This window comes from Seriola aureovittata, chromosome 18 (assembly GCF_021018895.1).
Source record: "Seriola aureovittata isolate HTS-2021-v1 ecotype China chromosome 18, ASM2101889v1, whole genome shotgun sequence".
Taxonomy (NCBI): domain Eukaryota; kingdom Metazoa; phylum Chordata; class Actinopteri; order Carangiformes; family Carangidae; genus Seriola; species Seriola aureovittata.
Genome location: NC_079381.1, coordinates 7,730,628 through 7,751,895, shown reverse-complemented (window position 1 = coordinate 7,751,895; position 21,268 = coordinate 7,730,628). Strand labels below are relative to the sequence as shown.

At 42.1% G+C, this 21,268-nt stretch overlaps 1 protein-coding gene across 1 annotated transcript in view; it reads right to left on the bottom strand.

Moving 5' to 3' along the window:
* The window catches only part of lpar1 (lysophosphatidic acid receptor 1), an 82,189-nt gene that overhangs the window by 21,296 nt on the left and 39,625 nt on the right, over window positions 1-21,268 (bottom strand). The window contains exons 3-4 of the mRNA XM_056404228.1: window positions 16,475-16,573; window positions 14,971-15,405 (exon numbers count right to left, since the gene is read on the bottom strand). The gene's annotated coding sequence lies outside the window, so the exon portion shown is untranslated. The remainder of the gene's footprint in view (window positions 1-14,970; window positions 15,406-16,474; window positions 16,574-21,268) is intronic.

Below are 21,268 nucleotides of genomic sequence, written 5' to 3'. Positions count from 1 at the left end.
CTACAGTGCCCATCAACTATACAGCAGGCTGGCTCTCAGTGTTGGCAGGGTGCCAGACCCTTATATTCCTCAGCCAAAACGGGTGTGTATTAACCCAGTGATAGCATAAAGGAAACCTTAATCAATTAAATAAACGGTTTTCTGGACTCTGTTTATATCTTCAATTTCCTGAGGGGGGCAGATATGGTGCTCCATCTGCAGCCGTGTTTGCTTGGAGTGGCTGTAAAATGTTATTTCATTCACTGAAATAGCAGTGGTACATTGTATTAGCTATATTGAATCATTGCTAATACTATACTGCTTCAGACAAGCCAGATGTATCTACCAGATTGATTTCTACGAAACAGCCGCTGGCCAGTAATCATTATAATAGGGCCATATTTTTCCATTACACGTTTTACCATTTGTTTATATTTGACTTAGGACCTGAGTCCATCATTTTAACCACTCAAATTATTAAGCCTCATTCCAAAACATGTTCACAATTTTTCAAGTCTCTCTCTGAACAGTAGAATAGAAGTGCTCACACTGTATGTACTTTGAAAACAGGTTTTGTTTGCTGTAATCATTGCTCTTGTATTTATTGCCCCGTCAGAGATCATGTCCTACAGTGCTTCCAAAGGAAGTGATGGGGGACAAACTCGACAGTAGCAACCCAAAGTTTATCTGAAGTTAATATGAGACACAAAGAAGGAACTCTTTACTAACAAGACTGTAACTTTGGAAATACCCACTTGATTTGTCTGAGCCAGACTGCTGAAGAGTCATCTCACAGCAACTTCAGAAGAAACTTGGAACAAATCAGTGCATGAAGCGAGGTCCAGAATAATTTATGATGATGCACAGTAAAGCATCTCCGTCCACACTAACACACCTGAAAACGCATACATACATGATCATACACATACGCTGGGCATGTGCGAGCCGGTGTAAACAGGAAGCAGATTGATGTTTTCTCTGCATTAGTACGATCGTGCCCAATGTTTCGTACAATACGAATGAGGAACAGCAATGACAGCTGTTGGGTTAAAATGCAGAATTTAACTCACACAACAGCTGCTACAGCAAAGACAACAAGGTCAGTAATGCTTGTAATTTGTTATCCATGTTGCCATTCACCACTGGTAGTCGAGGCTGATACGACCCAACCAGGGAGCGACCGAGGATGTCATTGTTTCCAAAGGTCTCCAAAGGTTTTTGCCCGTCTAGACTACAACACAATGCCAGAGTTTTCAAACTAAAAGGGGGTCAGCAGCGTTTCCAAAAGTCTCCGTTTTAGGCACCCCAAAGCTCTGGAGTAGTGCGGACGCCAGACGTAAACGTGACAAAAGAGATGTGCGTTTTAAAACTACAATGTACTTGTGTGGTCGTAGCCTGGGACTTTTGAATGTGAGCTGAAAAGTCTTCAAGAAAACCTCAACCAAGTCCAGTGGCCTTCGTTTCGCACTTAGAAAAACCATGACCTGGACGACTGAGGACATCATCCAACCTGCGCGTCATTTTGAGGCTTTTAATTAGTGGGACATTAGAGGCAGTGAAGGGAGCAGCTGAGTGAGGGGCCCGCCGCTACGACAACTACTACAGCAGATGAAAGCCCATCCATTCATGTCATCTGAGTTTTATGACCATTAAACGTCTGGAGGGAGCACTCACCGCCGCATTAGATGCCTGAGGCGAGTCGTCAGTACTAGAAAGTGGAGGAAGTGTCAGTGGCCTCTCAGTACACATTCCCAACACTTTCATCAGACCCTCGGAGCCTGCAGACGGAGATCCTGTCATTGTGTGTGTGTGTGTGTGTGTGTTTGCTCCCGACAGGCGGTGGGTGGGTCTCATAAAAAGGGAAAGATTGAGCAAGAGAGAGGACACAGAAAGAGGGGATTTTAGATTTCTGTGTTCCCGCACCTGGGTGTGTGTATCTGTGCTACACCAGAAAAAGTTTGAGTTACTACTTTGTTGAAGCATTTCAGTGTGTCTGTGTGAGTGGGAAAGTTCGGGAGTGTGTGTTGTCAACGTCTCGAACCCTGGGTGTTAAAGACAGAGAACAAAATGCTCGCTGTGCCTGAGTGTGTGTCCACACACTCTCTTCATGCTTGTTATTAATGTGTGACAAAGTCTGGCTGTGCGGAGAGGGAGGAGAAAGTGTGTTTTCTGTGTGTGTGTGTGGGTGTATGTATGTGTGTGTGGAAGTGTCTAACAGGCTATGAAAGGACCACCCTGGAATCCATACAAATGAGGTCATAACTCAAGCATCAGCACCAGGGCTGCATCCGTATGTTCATAACATACAGCTCATTAACACACACACACACACACACACACACACACACACACACACACACACACACACACACACACACACACCGATTATTGTAGTGTTTCTCTCACTGTTACATTCATAGACACTTTAAGAGTTGTTGGCAAATGAGCTAAATAAACATGAAATGACACACCCTTACACAATGAGATCTTCCTACAGCCCCTCAGCTGTTGAAACTGAGACTCAACAACAACACCAGCTGCTTGAAAACGCAGCAATCGTTTGCACCTCACGATGCATGTTGATAAAAAAAAAAAAAAAAAAAGCAATTCTGAAGATGAGGTGAAAAAAAGAAAAAATATCGTTGACATTTTGAATTTAAGAGAGCTGGAGTGCCCAAAATGGAAAGGTTCATGTCATGGACAAACGGATGGACAAGAGCAGCAAATATCTGAGGACTGTCCTCCAAAGAAAGAGGAAACAACGCACAGCACGTTTACGTCGAAGTGACAAGGCCCCTTTAAAAGAGGAAACATTATTGAAGAGGGTCGGGGGCGATTCAGGGGTCAGAAAAACATAATATCTGACTTTAGCAGGGGGGAGGGAGGCATGTTCCCTTCCTTATTTCACCTGCAGTCATTCCCTGACCGTAATCATATGGGTATCACTGTAACCATGACGACAAACGGCCCCTAACCTTAACGAAGAGGTAAATTTAACCCAAACCACGATGCTTCTCTAACCCATAAGTATTTAAGTGTCAAGTGCTTTAACATAATCAAATTTCAACCATTATGTCACATCATAAAATGTGTGTGTGTGTGTGTGTGTGTGGGGGGGGGGGGTCAGATCAGGAAATGCTTCTATCTAGTGTTAATCTAAGATCAGCAGCAGACCACACCCTGCCTCTCCAGCTATCATAACATGGGTTCCCCTTAAACCTTTTTGATTTTCTTTTTCATTTCCTGTATAAATATCATCACTTTAAGACATAAATTAAAGATAAATGCTACTTGTTTTCAGAAAGAGTGAATGTACTGTGGGTCTGAATGTCCTTTGTGTTGTCTTACATGGGTCTAACACCTACTGAGACAGGCTGACTCCAGTCATGTCAATGCCAGAACAGAAGTTAGATAAACTTCAACAAAGCAGAGTCTGTTCCCCGTCTCTGAACCATTCATCATTCACCTTTCTGGTTGTTAATACAGACCTGAAAGGAATAACGCTTTAGGGGGAATAACACTGAATTTCAGTGTTGACATGTTATTCCAAAACTGAGAGAGAGAGTTTAGTCTGTTTTAGTGAACACTGTAAATGTGTCAGGCAGATGTCTGGTCATTCCCTGATCTGGGAGTCTATAATGATGTATATTCCACAAAAAGACAGATAGTTAAAAGATGAGTTTGACCACATTCTTCATCATTTTTCAAAGACAGTTTTCCCTCCCGCGTCTCTGGAACTGATAAGACACCGACTCTCCACAACTCAGTCGTGTGTTAAAGTCTGGATAGAATTATTTTAGTTTCACACGTGTATTCTCTGCTACATGAAAGAGCTCGAGGCGATCACACTGGTGTGCAGTTTCGCAGGGAATTGTCATGATGAATCTAGGATTTTCTCTTTTTATGGAGAAAACAATACATCTTCTGGCTTTGGGAGCCCAGAAAAAAGGAAAAAAAAAAAAAAACCACATGAAGGTCAGCTGGATTGTTAAGTACAGACAAAAAAATTTCTAATGTTTTATTATCCAAGAAATGGAGTTCAGTTGCAGTTCATCAGCATGGCATCACGGGGTATATTCTTGGCTCTAGCTTTAAAGATTTCAAAACATCCCAAAGCTTCTAAGAGCTTCTTATACATACATTATCATACTGAAGAACGATTCCATTGCACACATCTGGGGCATGATCGTGACTTTTAAAGGCGTATAAATATTTTCAGTATATAAAATAAATCAACCATATTGCAGAGTTGTGCTGTGCAGCATTTTTCAAAACCGCACTTTTGATGAATGAGTTACGAGCGATGCAGGAAACATGAAAGTGGAAGTCTGTTCCCTGTAACGGTCTGTAGACTCTGCTTTACTGTGAAACTAGCCTGATTTAGGCCCATACTTCAGATTAGTTAGCTAATATTTAGCATCTTTGCTTATTACATCATCTGGCCATCCCATCCCATTACATCATCCCATAACATGGTTTATGAACCACTGGGTGACTGAAATGTCCAGTCATTTTTGATGGATGTCCTGGATCAAGGTTTTCCATTTGTTCGGAGGTGTCAGGGCTATCACCTCATATTGGTTTAAAAAAAGCCAGACTTACTCTGCGTCTGTTCTGTTGCAGCGTATTCGAAGATTTCAATTTTGAACGTGAGACTGATCCACAAATTCCCACTTGGCACTGTTGTGGGAATGTGGATATCTTATGTATTACTAGTGAAGCGGGGAAGACTTTTAACTTTCCACACTTCTTCCACCTCTCCTCTCCTCCCATATATATATATATATATATATATATATATATATACACAGTATATCCTTTCCAGCCAATAACCTTCCCTACTTTCTGCTCCTTTTCTCCTGATTTATTGCTCCTCTCTCCCTCCACATCGCTTCCTTGCATCCTAAACTTTTTTCCCCACCAACAACTTTTTTCTCCATTCCCTCCTTTCCTCTCATGTTTTCATCTGATCTCTCTTCTCTTCTTTCTCTTACCTCTCCTCCTCACCTTCTTCTGTCTTCCCCATTTCCTCTCCTCTCCTTTCCTCTCCCCTTAACTCCTCTCCACACTGACCCATCCTTCCTTCCATTCCTCCTGCTCTTTAACTCCTCTCACCCCAACTTCATTCCACATGTTCTCTCCCTCCCTCATCTTCTGTCATCTCCCTTTTCCTCAGCATTCCCCTCCCATCTCCTCCTCTCCTCTCCTCCCCACCTCACCCCACCTCCTCCTTCTCCACCACCTCCCCCGTCTCCTCTCTCTGCCAGCTCCCCACACAATGTGCCCATTGTTTCCGTACTCCCACCCCAGAAAGCAGAGAAACAGGACTTCTACAACCCGGAATACACACAAACACTCTGTCTCACAGACACACACATACACACACACACACACACACACACACACACACACACACACACACACACACACACACACACACAGGCTTTCATTCTCTAACTTTCTCTTTAACATCATGGGCAGGCGCACATGAACCACACACACCCTCACACTCGCACATACTCTCAAACAGTTGCTGCGGACCGGCAGAGCCCGGGACAAGGGTTGGATTGAGAGGTGGTGTTGAGTCATGTGTGACTGTAGCCGTGACGGGCTGATTCACGGCTCGTCAGTGGATGATACCCCTCCAAACACTTAAGCACTTCAGTCGCAGCATATGAGGCCCCAAGCTGACACATGTTCCGTCATTAACTTTGATAGAATAGGGTATCAGAGGAATCTGTCCAGAAAATTACTGTAGCCAAAGACATAGTCACCGTCAAGCGATGGTGACGATAAAAAAGAGTAATGCATTTCAAATGTTCCAATGAAGGAAAAACCACAAAACAGGAGCTTTAAGCAGAAAGCATTTCATCGCAACAGAAGCGCTTCTGGAGCTTTTACTCTTTGGACGTCCACTGACAAAAAAAAATGTTTATTCCCTGGGGAGAAGGAGTTAACTTGTTGCTGCTAAATTACACACAGCTCTGTGGAGACAGGGCTGAGTGGCTTTCACAGTGGCTTCTGGTTAGTCCAAAGCCACTGGAAGCAATGTTTTATTTCAGAATAACAGCCAGAATCATAAATAACATATAAAAGCCGTTTTAATTTGGCTATAAATTCCTCCAGGGATCATGGCGCTGGAGAGCTGAGTGACAACTGAAATCCAGCTCATGGGTTATTATCTGCGGAGGAGTGTGTAACATACTCTTTCATTTCGTAAACGTCCCCCTAATAAGCTTCTTTGCTTTAAGGTCTTTCAGCTGTGATCTGTTCCACATGCTTTGGTGCAGCAGGTTTTCAGGCCAAATGCCAGAAACAAGAAAAAAATACATATATAACCACGAATCGAAGCATTTAGAGCTGCATTAAGCCGTGCACCACAAACACAAGTGCGCACATGTACGCGACTTCACACCTAAACTTAGTGGCATTCGTGCAGATTTTGACAACTAGCGGTGGCGTACAGGAATGTTTTAATGAGTTCCTCCCAGTTTTATTTGTATCTCGTGCTCTATTTTCACTTTGGGCAACACATAAACACACGGTCAGTCAAACCGTGGTGTATATGCTGGTCCCCTGTAAAAGGGAGTGATCATTGTGTCTGGTTTTCACCACTTCTCTCAGTGGAATTTCAGGGCGAAGAAGGGCGCCGCACCAAAAGTGTGTCCAGGGCATTTTAGAGACGCATCAGCTGTTGCATGTAAAACGAATGAAGACAGTGCATGATCAGGGCCGGCCCAAGCCTGTATGGGGCTCTGAGCAGAATTTGGTTTGAGGGACCACTGCCACCGCCTTGTCGCCACCAATACTATTAACTATTGTTAATGCTTGATCATTCGCACACCTATTGTAAATCTAACACACCCATTATTCATCTTATTAGTTGTAGCTGAGTATTAGGGTGGGAATTGATAATACTAAGTAATAGCCTTTTTGTATGATTGTCATTGATATATCACAAAGAAAAGAAAAACCACTTCAAGTTCTCTTGTGGGACTTTTTCTGTGCGCCCGAGGGCCCTCCGGTGGCCACGGAGGCCGTAAGCAGGTGCTTAATTTGCTTAAGCTTTGGGCCGGGTCTGAGTGTGTTCATAGTGTTAAAGGGAATTACTTTATGAAAACTGACACTTGAACATGCAGGCGTATACTAACACACGTAAAAATAGTACATCCTCAAAATGAAAAATGAATGACCTGAAACCAAGGAACTGAAAATCATAACTGGAAGAGTACCTGTGTGAAATGTTGCTGTTTTTCTTTTACAAACGAAGGCCTCCCACACCACAAGATGACGCAAAAACAAGAGGAACTGGGGGAACTTTTTCAGTATGTGGCCATTACTTTAGTGTATTTTTAATGATAACCAACTATTTAACAAAGACTGGATCCACATAATCAGTCTCTGCCATCTGTGTCATGTTTCTCTGCAGTTTATTGTTGGGTGTGTTCAGCCATCCTGTAATGAAATCACACTATTGGAGGCAATATCCCACAGATTACATCACCGCAGTTCAGATGCAATATGGAGTTGCGTCAGTGCGGCCCGCAGAGATTTCAGGGTTTGACTCAGAAAGCTAATTCATCACTGAATACTTGTCAAAATCACTAACTCTGTGCTCTGAATGAAAAGAAATGCTTGCATGTGATATGACAGATGGTGTGTACAATATGCACAAGACTTCATAGAGGTATTTAAAGCAGCAGGAAAAAAAAAAAAAACATCACAATGTTGCAAATGCGTCATTGTGCATAATCTAAAACCCTTGAATGTGCAAATAGCAAAGCCAAGGACACAGCTAGTTAGTGTTGTAAAAAACAGGGGCGCGTGTGGAACGTGGCACATATCTGGTTCTACTTCAGCACATTGCATTCGAAATCAATCACTGATTGTGAAGTTAAATTTAAGGTTGAGGGTCTCCAGAACCGTAACGGGTGACCAGTGTACTTGTGGCCCTTTAACACACGGACAAAACAACCATGGGGCTTTTATGGCCAGGCACTGGAATGTTCTTGACCGGCCAACCCAGTCACCTGACCCCATTCCCACCTAGCATGTTTCACCAGCTGGAGGCCAGACTGAAGACAAAAAGAAGACATGCCTTTTATAAATAATTATAAGAAATGCTTAATATGCTATATAATTAGTTTAAAATGGATTAAATTAAATTTATCAACAATCAAAAACGGAAATCTCTGGTTTACACAAGTACTCAGAGCTTTTATTCAGTACTTTGTTGAAGTACCTTCTGGCAGCAAATTAGTCTTCTATAGGCTTTGTGCATTCGGGTAGTTTCTCCTGTTCTTCCTGGCAGACCCTCTCTCAAACTCAGTGAGACTGAATGCTCTGTGAACCGCCCTCCTCTGGTCTCCTCTGGTTCAAGTCCGGGCTTTGGTCGGGCCATTCAAGGACTTACCCCAACCCATTCAAGCCTCTTCTTGGCTGTACGCTTCAGTTTTTTTTTTTTTTTTTGTTGTTGTGATGAAAGGTAAACATTCGTCCCAGTCTGAGGTTGTGTGCACTCTTCTTTAAGGGTTTCAAAGGTACCTTTCTGTTTCTGTTTCCCTACAGCCTCCTGCTTACTTTTAATGGCTCAAAGCTTGTCCAGTGTATTATATGACTGAAGCAACAAATTAAATACTTCCTTACATTGAGATGCCCTCTACCAAAAGAGTTGTTTTTTTTTTTTTTAAAGTAACAACATCGCTATTTAACTAATATTTACAACAGAATATTCTGCCTCCCTCTTGCTGGAAGAATGCGCCATTTTCCATAAATGCCGTCTTTTTAACAAGCAGCAGAAAACGCTCTTTTGAACTCTATAGACATGTGCACAAAATGTGGCCTTAACAGCACATCTGTGCATATAAATATCCTCAAATTAAAGTAGCATGTCAGCAACGCAATCTCATTGTTATTGTTTCACTTCAAATCAAAAGCGTGCGTCACTGTCCAAACACTTACAGAGATCAGGGCACGCTCAGTACAGATGAGTCAGCAAGTATCACTGAAACTGCGACAGGAATCTGAAGATGGGACACAGAGTACTGTCAAGTGTCAGCATCGACAGGTGCTTTTATGCAGGTATAGTACGCTTTACTTTAGGTTTTAGCATCTGACAAGCTATGTGCTGTTACTATGTTCTGACCTGCAGTGCGTGTCAGATACAGTATTCACAGATATTCTGGATTTTTGCTGGGTAGAGAAAAATTTCCTCACTCTTGCAGATTTTCGTTCCTCTTTCTGTCCTTCCACACACACACATACACACACACCATAATTAAAACTAGAGGAAGAAAGTGATTTTGCAAGGACGGAAATAAATGGGAGGGCAGCATGGAAGCATGAAGTGAAGGGGGTGGGGGGATGGGGTGGTGGTGGTGGGGGGTTCACCAGCTGATGCGACCCAGCGCCCGCCAATCACAAGTGTCTGATATTGCATCACTGAGGCTGTGTGTGTCTTGTGCTCTCAAAAAATTTCAAACATCGCGGCCGCTCTGACTGCATGTGGTTCATAGATGCTTCGCTCACAGTGTGACCATCAGCTGATATGCCCGTTTGGTTACTCTGACCAACATCCTGTTGTCTAACATACATGGGTTTAGGCTATAATTTTATATTGTTTTTTATCTTCTTTTAAGATGTGACAATTTGGATAATTTTTGGTAACAGAATCCCTGGGACGCTTACAGGAAAGACACTATACATAAGTTTTCTTTGATCATTTTAACTGAACAAACCTGTCACCATTCTACAAAGTAGAGTTTTTTTTTTTTTTTTTTTTTTTACACCAAGAGATGTGTCTACGGTGCTACAGGATTGGACTGCACTGGCAGCTACTGCAAGGCAAACAGTGCAGCCGTATATACACTTTAATGATTGTGGACAGTGGGCATGAGTCTGCATGAGGAAATGGTGGTCGACTAGCATTCACAGACTTCCGAAACAGTATCTGCCTGTCTGCTTTTCTCTTTCTTCCTCTGCTTTCGTTCCTTCTAGCCAGACAATCTGACCAATAACTTATCAGATTGAAGGTTCTCTCTCATTCTCTCGTTTGTAATGAGGCCTTTTGGTTGGCTTGAATCTTTTCTCAGTGTGAAAGCAAACCAAAACCGAGGGGGTAAATGCTACAAGTTTACAAATGCATCGTCTGAATCAGACCAGAGTAAACAAACTTTAGGTGTGAAAACGCCCTGAGACGCACACATAATGACAGTAGTGTTGTCAAACTGATATGGGCAGTTTCCTGTAAAAAAAAAGCCCACAGTTTATGTATACATTAGCTGACAGTTAAATGACTCACAGGAGGGTTTTAAGAGAATATTTGCATCTCATGCTTGCGCAGAACACACAGCTAATATACACTATGTGAACTTTATGTCAAATCATGTCAAGCATACAGGAAACCTCAAATGGATCAGCAGCAAGTGGGCATGATATACGCCTGTACATCCGAACTGCGCTGATAGAGCAACACCGGATGAGGTGGCGGCAGAAGCTCCGCTCCCTTTCGTGCCATGATGTTCTTTGCATATAGGCTACACCCTATTTTTGTATAACAGCACCTTTCTGTATCATTGCTATCAGGAAACACTTTGTGAAGAAAGACTTCCTCGACCAAAACAGAAATGACCACAGAGCCATATTTCAATAGGTACATGCAGAATGTTTTACTATGTAATACTTTTCAGTCTCCTGGTTCAACAATGTCTGCTCTGGTCTCTTTGGGCAGTGATCACAAAGAAGGCAATGTGAGCAGAGGAGGTCTCCATCTTTTTTTCTTTTTTCTTTTTAATTGATTCCAGTGGATTTGAAGCCCTGTGGGTAGCTCATGTTGTACTCACAGTTTTAAACAAATTGATTTTTCACAGCACTTTATCTTTTTCCTCCTCTGTTCAGTCTAAAGAGGGCAAGTGTGGACCTTCCAGACCTTCACAATAGTTGCTGTCGACTACCCAGAGGTATATGATAGCACAGAACAAAAAACATAATAAGGCGTCAGGGGGACAGTTACAGACAGGTAGGCTTTTAGGATCCGGCTATCACTGATTGTAATTCAAGTGTATAGCTTTCTGGCACACTGGCGACTGACCACTTTGTGCGTGACTCCAGACGCTACTCGCTGCAAACCAAAAGTATGATCAGCAGCAGAGGTTCATGAGGGACACATGCATTGTGGTGCAACGTTATTTTTTTTTTAATTTTTTAAGACGTCAGTTCTTTAGTTGAAGAAGAGGTAGTGGTCTGTGGTCTACAGACACATGATCTGCAGGAACCGAGGAACAATACTGCAAAGAGAAGTGCTTTGACTGCGAAGCCCCACAAATAAGCATGTATATAAATGTAAAGCGATAATGTTGGTGATAATACAGATGTTTTCTGTATCTTTAATATTCTTTGCGCTGTTTGAACGGGCAGGACTTTTGCTTGAATCTTTTCCCTGTTCACATGCACATGAAAGGAATTTGATAGCTCACAAAATGTGACTCTGCTACCTGCTTGAATGTGGGAGCAGTGTGGACGTTGGGAGTAAGAATGGGTGGAATGCGGGTCCTTAGACGAGGGGGAGGAGAAATTGCGCTGTCAGTAATCACAACACAGATGTTTCAAGGACTCTCTCTTTTGACGGATGTCAGAGCTCATGCAGGGAAACATAAAACAGTCATCTTCATGGGAGACGATAAGTCTTTGCTGTGGGAGTTTTGTTTAGTTTACCGCGAAGGCTGGAGGTCAGAAGCATCAGCTTATCCCTTTTAACTTTCCTTTCAGCATCTCAGTAGTTGTGGATTAACTTTTGGATGAAATCTATCAATCAGAACATTATGGACTGATTGCCCGTCTTGTTTCTAAGGAAACCACCGAGCTCCTGAGAACTATCCCGTCCCCATAACTGGAGAGCTGGTGTGTCATATCCATGGTGACAAATGGCTAAATCTAAAGATACAGGAGAGTTTGGAAGACTGCACATGAAGTAAAATATAGTTCATTAAATTTAACAGCAGTGCAGCCTCTTGCAGATTGCTTTTGTATGTGAAGGCAGTCATCAGGAGGCAGCATTTTGATTTTTTCCACACAGTTTTTGTGTCTCGGTCTCTCCCTGTCATCTCTTCTCTTCTATCTCTCACTTATCCCCTCATGTCGTAACTATAAAGGTAAGGTATCACTTCAGATTTGATTTTCTTTCAGTCTTTAATGTGCTGTTTGCACATTCCTGAAGTGATTTTAACAAATGGCTAAGAACGACTGAATTAAGAAATATCTATAAGCAATAAAAACTGGCTGTGGTTCAATAAACCCAAGGTCAGGACACCAAGTGAACTGCAGCCCTGTTTCTGAGAAATTTCCCAATAAAGAGCAACAATATTTCTTCATGTCTAAAGTGGAAAGGTTAAATGTTAAAATTTTAGCCCCAAGCTGAAAACACTGAAGACCCTGTGCTCTGGTTACCCTATCCCACCTCCAGCTGGATTTATCTCAGCCTGGTTTAATGTCAATATGTATTTGACTCCATAGGGGGTCATACAGTCAGATGAAAATGGGCCCAAAAATTCAAAATGTTCAAAAGTTCCCTTATGCACCAGGAGAAAAGAAAGAAGCTGTATTGAGTCAGCAGTTAGCAAGTGTTACTCATTCAGTGTGGGAAAGCATGATTTGAGAAATGTGGATTCCTTAATTAAAACAGCCTGAAAGCCGCTGAGCTCATCTATCTACAGAAGTGTAAATGCTCCTCACACGCCACTATACCATCAAAGAACCCCTGACGTTTGTGGCAGTGGGTGGTGGGTAAACAGTGTCCATGCTCTCCCTTGTGAATACACAAGTAGACACACACACACACACAGACACACACACACACACAGACACACACACACACACAGACACACACACACACACGCACACGCACACACACAAACAAATGCTGACCATTTGAACCCCAGATTAATTAGGTGACATCAAAAGGGAAAGGTTAGCATATCAGGAGCATATGTTTCACAGTCAGTTAAAAAACAACTGAAAAAGATCACCAAGGATCCTGTTGGGATAATGACTACCCAGAGCAAATGTCATGGTGCTCCAGCCATTTGTTTTTGTTTATGGTAAACAAGGAACTTGCTCTGAATGCAGCAATAAGGGAAGCATCATGCAATGAATAAAATGCACCAAAATCCTCTATTTTTGTATTCTAGCTATAATTGTTCCACTTTTCTCAAAGTTTAGAGTGATCAGTTCCCCTTATGCTGCAGTCTGTCACTGCTAACTCTACATAGTGAGGGTCTATAGAGACTGATGGAAACTTTACCTAAACTTTACTTCTGCAATCTTTATGAGACCTTCTATGAAGAATTTCAGCAAACACACACTACAAATTTCACAGCAATCAAACCGTTGTTCGAATATTGTTCAATTAGTTTCATTCTATCACGTTTCATTGTTGGTCAAGTGACAATTTTTGAACTGACCTGCTTTGAATGAAATGCTAAGAGTCTCCAGGGAGATCAGAAATTCTCCTCTGCGGGACACAAACTCCCCGTTTCACAGCGGCCTGGTCAGTAGTTGCTGATGTATTCCAATTTGGGCCAAAATGTTGGGACGGTTTCATCGAACATAACAAGTTAGGGAAGAAAAACAGAGTCACCATGCACCCCACAAGAGCCAAATGAGGTTTTCTTATCCGCAATGCACAGCTTCAGTTTCATTCACACCAGGAACCCATAAACATTTCTTTGCAGGCTAAACTTACACTGGATAATATCCTCTTCACATGCACATTTCAAGTGACTGAAAAAAAGACAATCACCACCTGTTCGCGTGATGTATCTTTGGCTGTAATCATTCATAAAGCACCTGGTCAGAACTCGATGAACTCGATGCAGGGATCAAGTATCCCAGATAAAAGATTGATAGGACAGTTGATGTGAAATGTTGAAATATTTTTGTCAATTTTGACTTTTTACTTTGAGACACATCAACTCAAGTCTTTATATTTCTGTCACATAAAGGCAATAATCACATAACCCAATGCTCTCTGCTCAAATCTGACTCTCTGAGTTGTCAATCTGCATGCTCAGTGAAAGTGAGGAAAGTGAGGTTTAACATTGTTAGTGAGCCTGAGAATCACAAGTCTAGAAATTCTGATCTCATTGTAGCGGAAGGACCAAACCACCTCTCCACATTTGACTATGTCACATCTTTAACACAGTTAGTGAGGAGTAAAGCTGCTGTAGACTGTCACCGCCTGAGTGCAAGGCACAGTATGTGTGTATTGACTCCTGCTGGTAGCAGACAGCATCAAGGCGTAGCTAACACTGATGCCAACACCAATAGAAATGTTAGAGGACTATCAATATGCTGCTGAGCTGGTCATCCTGTTTTAGAAATTACTGAATCTAAAAACACACGTGTTTCCTCTTCAATAACTGATGCTTTTAACTTTTTTTTTTTTTTTTTTTTTAAACAAAGCATAGGTGGGGGGGGGGGGGCTACATCTGGCAGACTCAATGAAGAAATTCTAAAGAAAATTCCAAACACATTCTCTGAATGCAGATCAGCGTGGAAAATCAAGACAGATGTCAAACTTTGACTCCCAGACCCAACGCCCGCTTGTGTTTTTTTTCCGCTCACTCCCTTCCACAAATATTGCTCCAGTCTCACAGTTTGATAAAGAGCCCAGCTCTGGCGCAACAAGTCCTTCATTCCAACCGCGTCCTCGGTCTCAGCCCCTATGGGCGCACGACCGAGCGTCTCCAGTCGACATAACGGTGCGCCCAGCGCGTTCAGGCATCTGCTAATGCCATCAAAGCCTTTATCTGAAACTAATGCTTTCTCGCCACGTCTACGTGGCAGGTACACTTTGATTATGTAAAGATGCCCACATCGTGCTTGCACATGAGGACGCACTAAAGTGAGCCAAAGAGAAAACTTTTTAAAATATGGATCAAATTTGGAATTTAGAAAGATTCAGTCAATGAGCAGGAAAATAAATGCAATACTTACAGCGTCTTCCTTTCCAGTGAGAGCAGTAGGTAGGTAGTTTAGCTTACTCCCTGACTGGTTCCTGGATGTCCAACTCAAGTTTGATCCGTGGTGCCTGAAATCCCTCCAACAGACAACTCCTAGAGACTCTGCCTGCGCAGCTCTTGTGTCAAAGTCGCAGCGGTGTAATGCAAGACTCCAAATCCAAAATACAGCCAGGTAACCCTTTCATTTTATGTCCCTGCAGCAAAGCAATATATCTTCCGATTGTTTCCCACCAGTATGTCGCTGTGTGTGTCTTTTTTTTTAAGTTGTTTTATTTATTTCTCTTTTCCCCCCTGATGCTCTGCTGCGTCTCGGTGCCTCTCTGCGCTGGCGCGGCGGCTCCACCAAGCTCCCTCTCTCTCTCACTGACCGACCGACTGCCACACACACTCTTCAGCAGAGGACCTTTGTCTGCAAATGACGTCACGCGCTCACACAATCACACACACAATCACACACACACACACACACACACACACACACACACACACACACACACACACACACACACACACACTTTAAAAAGATAACAAAAGCATCAAAATACAGAGCAGCATCTTATTTTGTAAAAGCCTAATTTCACTGCAAATAATCTTCATAGACCCTCAGGCCTTTTTTTTTTTTTTTCTTGTACTGTAATCTTAAAACTGAAAACAGGTGAAACCTCTTTTTTTTATTACCCCAACTAACATTTTTCCACTTGGTTTATGTAAAAATATCCATTTGAAGATGTAAATACCATGTTACCAAAGACATTTCTTGTAGTGCTGCAGTTGAGAGTTGTTCTTTTTTGCCTCAGCGCCTAATTGGAAACACATTTTTTTTCAGTAACTTGTTAAGAGAGAGACAGGAAGGGAGAGAGAGGGGTGGAGTGAGGCAGAGAGAAAAAAAGAGAGCGTGAGACTGACACCGAGGGACTCAAAGACATATTGTATTCCTTACCAATTAACCTTCCATATAATATATTAGAAATATTTCCTCCTGTCTGCCGGTGCTGGTGTCCAAGTGAAGTTCAAAACCTCTTCCTCCTATGAAGTTCTCAGGTTATGAGAAAGAATTTTGGTGGGGACAGTTATGTCTGCCAACTTTGCACCATCTGTGAGCACTTAGTGAGGTGTTTGTAGTAAACCAACCACCACGGCTGTGGAATGAAATGGGGTGTTAAAGCCACGATACCTTGTGAACAATATGACATTTTCTCATTTGTCTCATTAAGTTAAATATATAATTTACAGTGAATTCTATTTAGGACCAATTGCAGATAGATAATGTCGCACCACTGTCCTCAAGGTATCGCCTATACATCAAGATGGAGTTTACCACCAGGCAGTACCTTTCAAAGCCTGAAAATGTCTCAATCGAGCAGATGTTTTATCCCATCATACTGGAAGACATCCAGTTCCATATCTAGGATGCCTGATGAGATGCAGACGCAAAAGCTTACAATGCGAGGAATTTTTTTTTTTTTGCCTTCTCTCACCCATTGACAACATCTGTGACATTTCTGGTCCTGGAAGACTTGTCTCTGGCCCCTCCTGCCTGGTGACCCTGGGACTTCATGCATGTCCTCCAAAATAGCCTAAATGATGAAAAAAAGAGATAATTTGTCATTTCCTTTCTAATTGACCAATTTGAGTGCTTTCATTATGATTAACATTTGGTTATCTTTAGCCACATGTACTAACTGATAAAGACTGGAGAAAGATTATGTTCATGGTTAAAATAAACTGACGCTGACTATGCTCTGTGCTCCCAACTATCCATATCATCCTTTTCTCTAAGGTTTCTGATATACATCCAAGCAACCATCAAGTGGCAACCTCCGGGGCAAAAAAATGAAGCCAACACAGAAGTGCCAAAAATGGCAGTTCCTAGAATGGCTGGCTTGAGTCTGGCTCCAAAAGTGAGTCAATCCCCATTGACTCCCATGTTAAAATGCCCAACTTTACAGCAGAAATAAACATATTTACAGACTGGTATCGCTTTGAGTGACACTTGGGTGAGGATATGCTTGCTCCAGACGCGCCCCTGCTCTTTGATCATTTTTGGATTAGCCGAAAGTTAGGTTGAGTCAGGCCCTGCCAAGATGGTGATGGCAGAGCAGCTCACTCTGAGCTTCAAAACAGCTCCTCAGTAACCTATGGGTGATGTCACAGAGACTACGTGAGATGGGGTTTAGCACATGACCAGTGGGGGCAGTTTCAGAGAGTAAGGTTGGTAGCATTTATGGACCACCTCATTTTTGGAGTTTGTCTGACATAATCTACGATGTCTCTGCTGCCGTTATCTCTGCCGTGATCTCTCCATCCATCTTCTGGAGTGACGCCGTGATTTCTAATTCCATTTGATACGCATAAAGTTCACATAATATGTTTGGTAAGATTAACCAAAACCATGATCTTCACCCTAACCTTAACCCAAGTGTTTTGTTGCTTAAACCTAACCATACACAGGAGCCAAGATGCAAACCCAGGTTCTGGTGTCACAGTCCTGCCCTTTGTACACCCTCCATCACCCTCAACAACCTCACTGTGACTGTGGTGCAATTGATAAATGTCACCGCAACATAACTGGAAACAATTTAGTAATATAGACAGATATTTTCCGGGAGGCAGGGTTGCAAAAGACTGTAAGACTGAATATTCTGTGCTCAGCGTACAGTCTGACATGTCCCTTGGCATAGTCACGGCCAGAATTAAGGCACCACGATTGCTTAATTTGAACTGGTGACCATCTCAAAAGACCTAAATGTCATGTAGTCTGATCCCAGGATTATGGAAATCTAAAAATCTCTCACATCTCTGTAACTATCCCACCACAAAATTCAGTATAACCTCTGTAGTTTGTATCGAGTTTCTCTGCCACCCACATAGATTTTCATTGGTTCCCATTCAGCCTTGTGGCTCTCTTTTGCCCCTCAAAGCTGAGAGCATGACAACATTTTTCTGGAGAAAAAGAAGGGAGGAAAAAAAAGGAAAATACAAAATGCCTTCTCAAGATTTTAATCTCGATGGAGATCTGAAATAGAAAGTGGTGTTGTGCAGTATGTGCGAGTCTGGCACACTCCAGGAATGAGCAGAACCACACAGAACCCAGCAATGGGGAAATCTGTTTGCTTTGAGTGATTTGTCAAAATACTTGCATAACCACTGTGCTACATTTGTGCTCTTGTTGTGATAGAAGCTCTTCTATTTCACACAAATCTACCAGACCAAATTTAAACCGTGGTATCCCACAATGGAAAGCAAACATCTCGCAGTCAGCCAAAGGAGAATCCCACCTACTGTACAAGGGGGAGACTCAAGCTTACATGGCTGCAGGCAGACGTAAGCCTGTTTGTACATGTTGTTTATCTGTCATCATCATAAACTATTCCCTACTTTGAAGATGGAATCAGAGTATATTCTCCAGCTATGACCAAACCATCAATTTTAAATCATGTCATGTCACAATAGAGAGAAATATGGGGCTGCTACTGCTGATATCACCGGAATTATGTTCTTCTGACTTTAGACCTGTGTCTTTAGTTCTGTTTTTGGTGCGTCATACTTTATCTGTGGCATCACCAGCAGGTCGACACTTTTGGCTTTTAGTGAAACGCCTCAAGTATTGGACGGATTGTCATGAAATGTGGTACAGGTATTCATTATGCCCACAGGATCGCTCCTAGTGACAGAGGTGATTCTATGATCTCAAAATTTCAATTTCTCCAATATTTTGTTTTATGACCATCCATCCATCCATCCATTTTCTACCGCTTATCCTCTAGTAGGGTCTGGAGCCTATCCCAGCATCTTTTCAGGCGAGAGGCGGGGTACACCCTGGACAGGTCGCCAGTCAATCACAGGGCAAACACATAGGGACAGACAACCATTCACACTCACAGCCACACCTATGGACCTATGGTCAATTTAGAGTATCCCATTAGCCTAGTCTCCATTTGCATGTCTTTGGACTGTGGGGTTTATGACCAAACACATGCAAAACTAACGAGGATCCTATCAGCCTCAGCTCAGTGCTCAATAGCAAATATTAGCATGCTAACACTTTGAATCAGTATGGAGGACACGGCAAGCATTACACGTGCTTAGCATCAGCCTGTTAGCATTGTCACCGTGATCATATTTACATGCTGATGTTAGCATTTAGCTTAAAGCACCATCTAAGTACAGCCCAACAGAGCATGACTGTAGACTCTGGCTTTTTAAACCAAACTGAAGACTGAAGTATCTCAAATGTCAGCTCAGTGTTTGTGGACAGTAACATGATGAAGTTTTTCAATACTGTAAGGGCCCTGGAAGAGCAATGCTGCTCTTATGCAAACTCTATGTGATAACACTGTGGTATACAGTCTCGCTCTCGTTTAAAAAGCATGCAGCCAGGTCTCTCTCCATGTGACATTTAGTTATGTAGATAAGGGAGGCTTGACATTTTCAATTTGTGTATTTAGGCAGACAAAGGTCCTTAAGCAAGAACTGCTCTACTCAAGCACTAGCTCCAAATACAAAGGTTATTTCAGACCTCTGAGCATTGAGAGACGAATAAAGAATCACTCCATGTTGTGGGTGGTGAGAGAATTAGACAATGAGAGAATTAAATTAGACAGAAGAAGTTAAGCGATTTGGACGAGGAGAGAGGAGAGGGAGGCACAGGGGTTTCAAAAGAGAGTTAAATTTCAGTAGTGGAGCCAAAGAGTGAAAGAGAACGAGGGGTTAGGTTGGGTGAAATAGAGGAAATGGAAGAAAAAAGTGGACGGGGAGAAAGAGAGAAAAGGCTACATAAACAGCCCGGGGGCAGGGAGATGAATGACATCACAAAGTAAATAAAAACTCTTAGGTAGGAGCGTGAAAAGAGGTGATTATGAGCTACCGTTCATATAGATACAATATGCTTGGATATGAAAGGCCTCCATATGAATATAACATAACAATAATGAGACATAATTTAAGAAAAACACATTTATCATCTAAATTTCAAAATAAGATGTATTCAGTAATACACAGTTTCTGCGGTATTTTACTGTTCTTTATTATCTAGGTACTAAGCAACAAAATGGATGTTTTACAAGTGCTGACAGGGAGGACTTCCTGTCTGTGGGGGAGACTTTGACCCTTGAGTAAAATAAATAAATTCCTTTTTTCCAAATTTAGCATCACATCTTAGTAAACCAAACGTCCACCTTTTCTATCTTCTCTCCTGTGACTCAGACATTTTATTGTCACGATGACTATCTGACAGTCTAAATTACACAGACCAGATGCACATGATGACAGTCAGACTGTCTGTGTAACAGTGTGTGCACATGAGCCGCTCAGCATCTCTTTCTCTCTCTCCCTCTCTCTTGTTGTCAGAGTAGAGGAGCTATGAGATGGAGATGACAGATTGTCCATGGTGACTTCCTCCCTTCCAGGTGGTGATACATGGTAATGGCCTCTCTTTCTGCTGATGACTGTATCAGTGATGAAGTGTTCCTTTTGTAATGGACTCTTGTATAATGTTTTACTGGGTCCTAAACCACACAGCGTTGTCGTCATTGCCAGGCTTTTCATTGTAAAAGGAGAAAAACGTTTAATCGTTAAATTGTAATGAGACAAAAACGTGGTAATTAAGACACTCAGATTTAGGTCACTGTTGAGTTTTCATTCCACTGTGGATCAGAAAGGATTAAAGGAATAGTTGGACATTTTGGGAGATATTCACTTTCTGGCAAAAGTTTGAGAGGATCGATGCTACTCATATCTTCCCATTAAATATAAGGCTACAATATAGCAGCTGTTTAGTTTAGCTTAGCATAGCAAGACAGGAAACGGCTAGCCTGGCTCTGTCCGTTAGCACCTCCAAAACTGACCAATTAACATGTTACATCTTGTTTGTTTGATCCATTCAAACACCTAGGCGTAAAAACAAGGTGCCGCTATACATGGGTTTTGTGTGAGACTATCTCCTGGCTTTGAGCAGTTGCCAAACAACCAGCAGAGATTTCTAGATGCACAACCACCCCCCCATTGCCGTGCATTTTAACAGTTTTTGTACATATATATATATATATATATATATATAAAAAAAACAAAAAACATTTAAGTTTAAGTTTAAGAATTTGTGAGCTTTGGAGGTAGTCTGATTTTGATACCGTTGGACTCAGCCAGGCTGTTTCCTACTGTTTCCAGGCTTAACGCTAAACTAATCTAACCACTTGTTGGCTGTAGCCTTACCATAGGCTATTTATAGTGCAGATATTAGAGTGGTATCAATCTTCTCATCTAATTTTCCACTA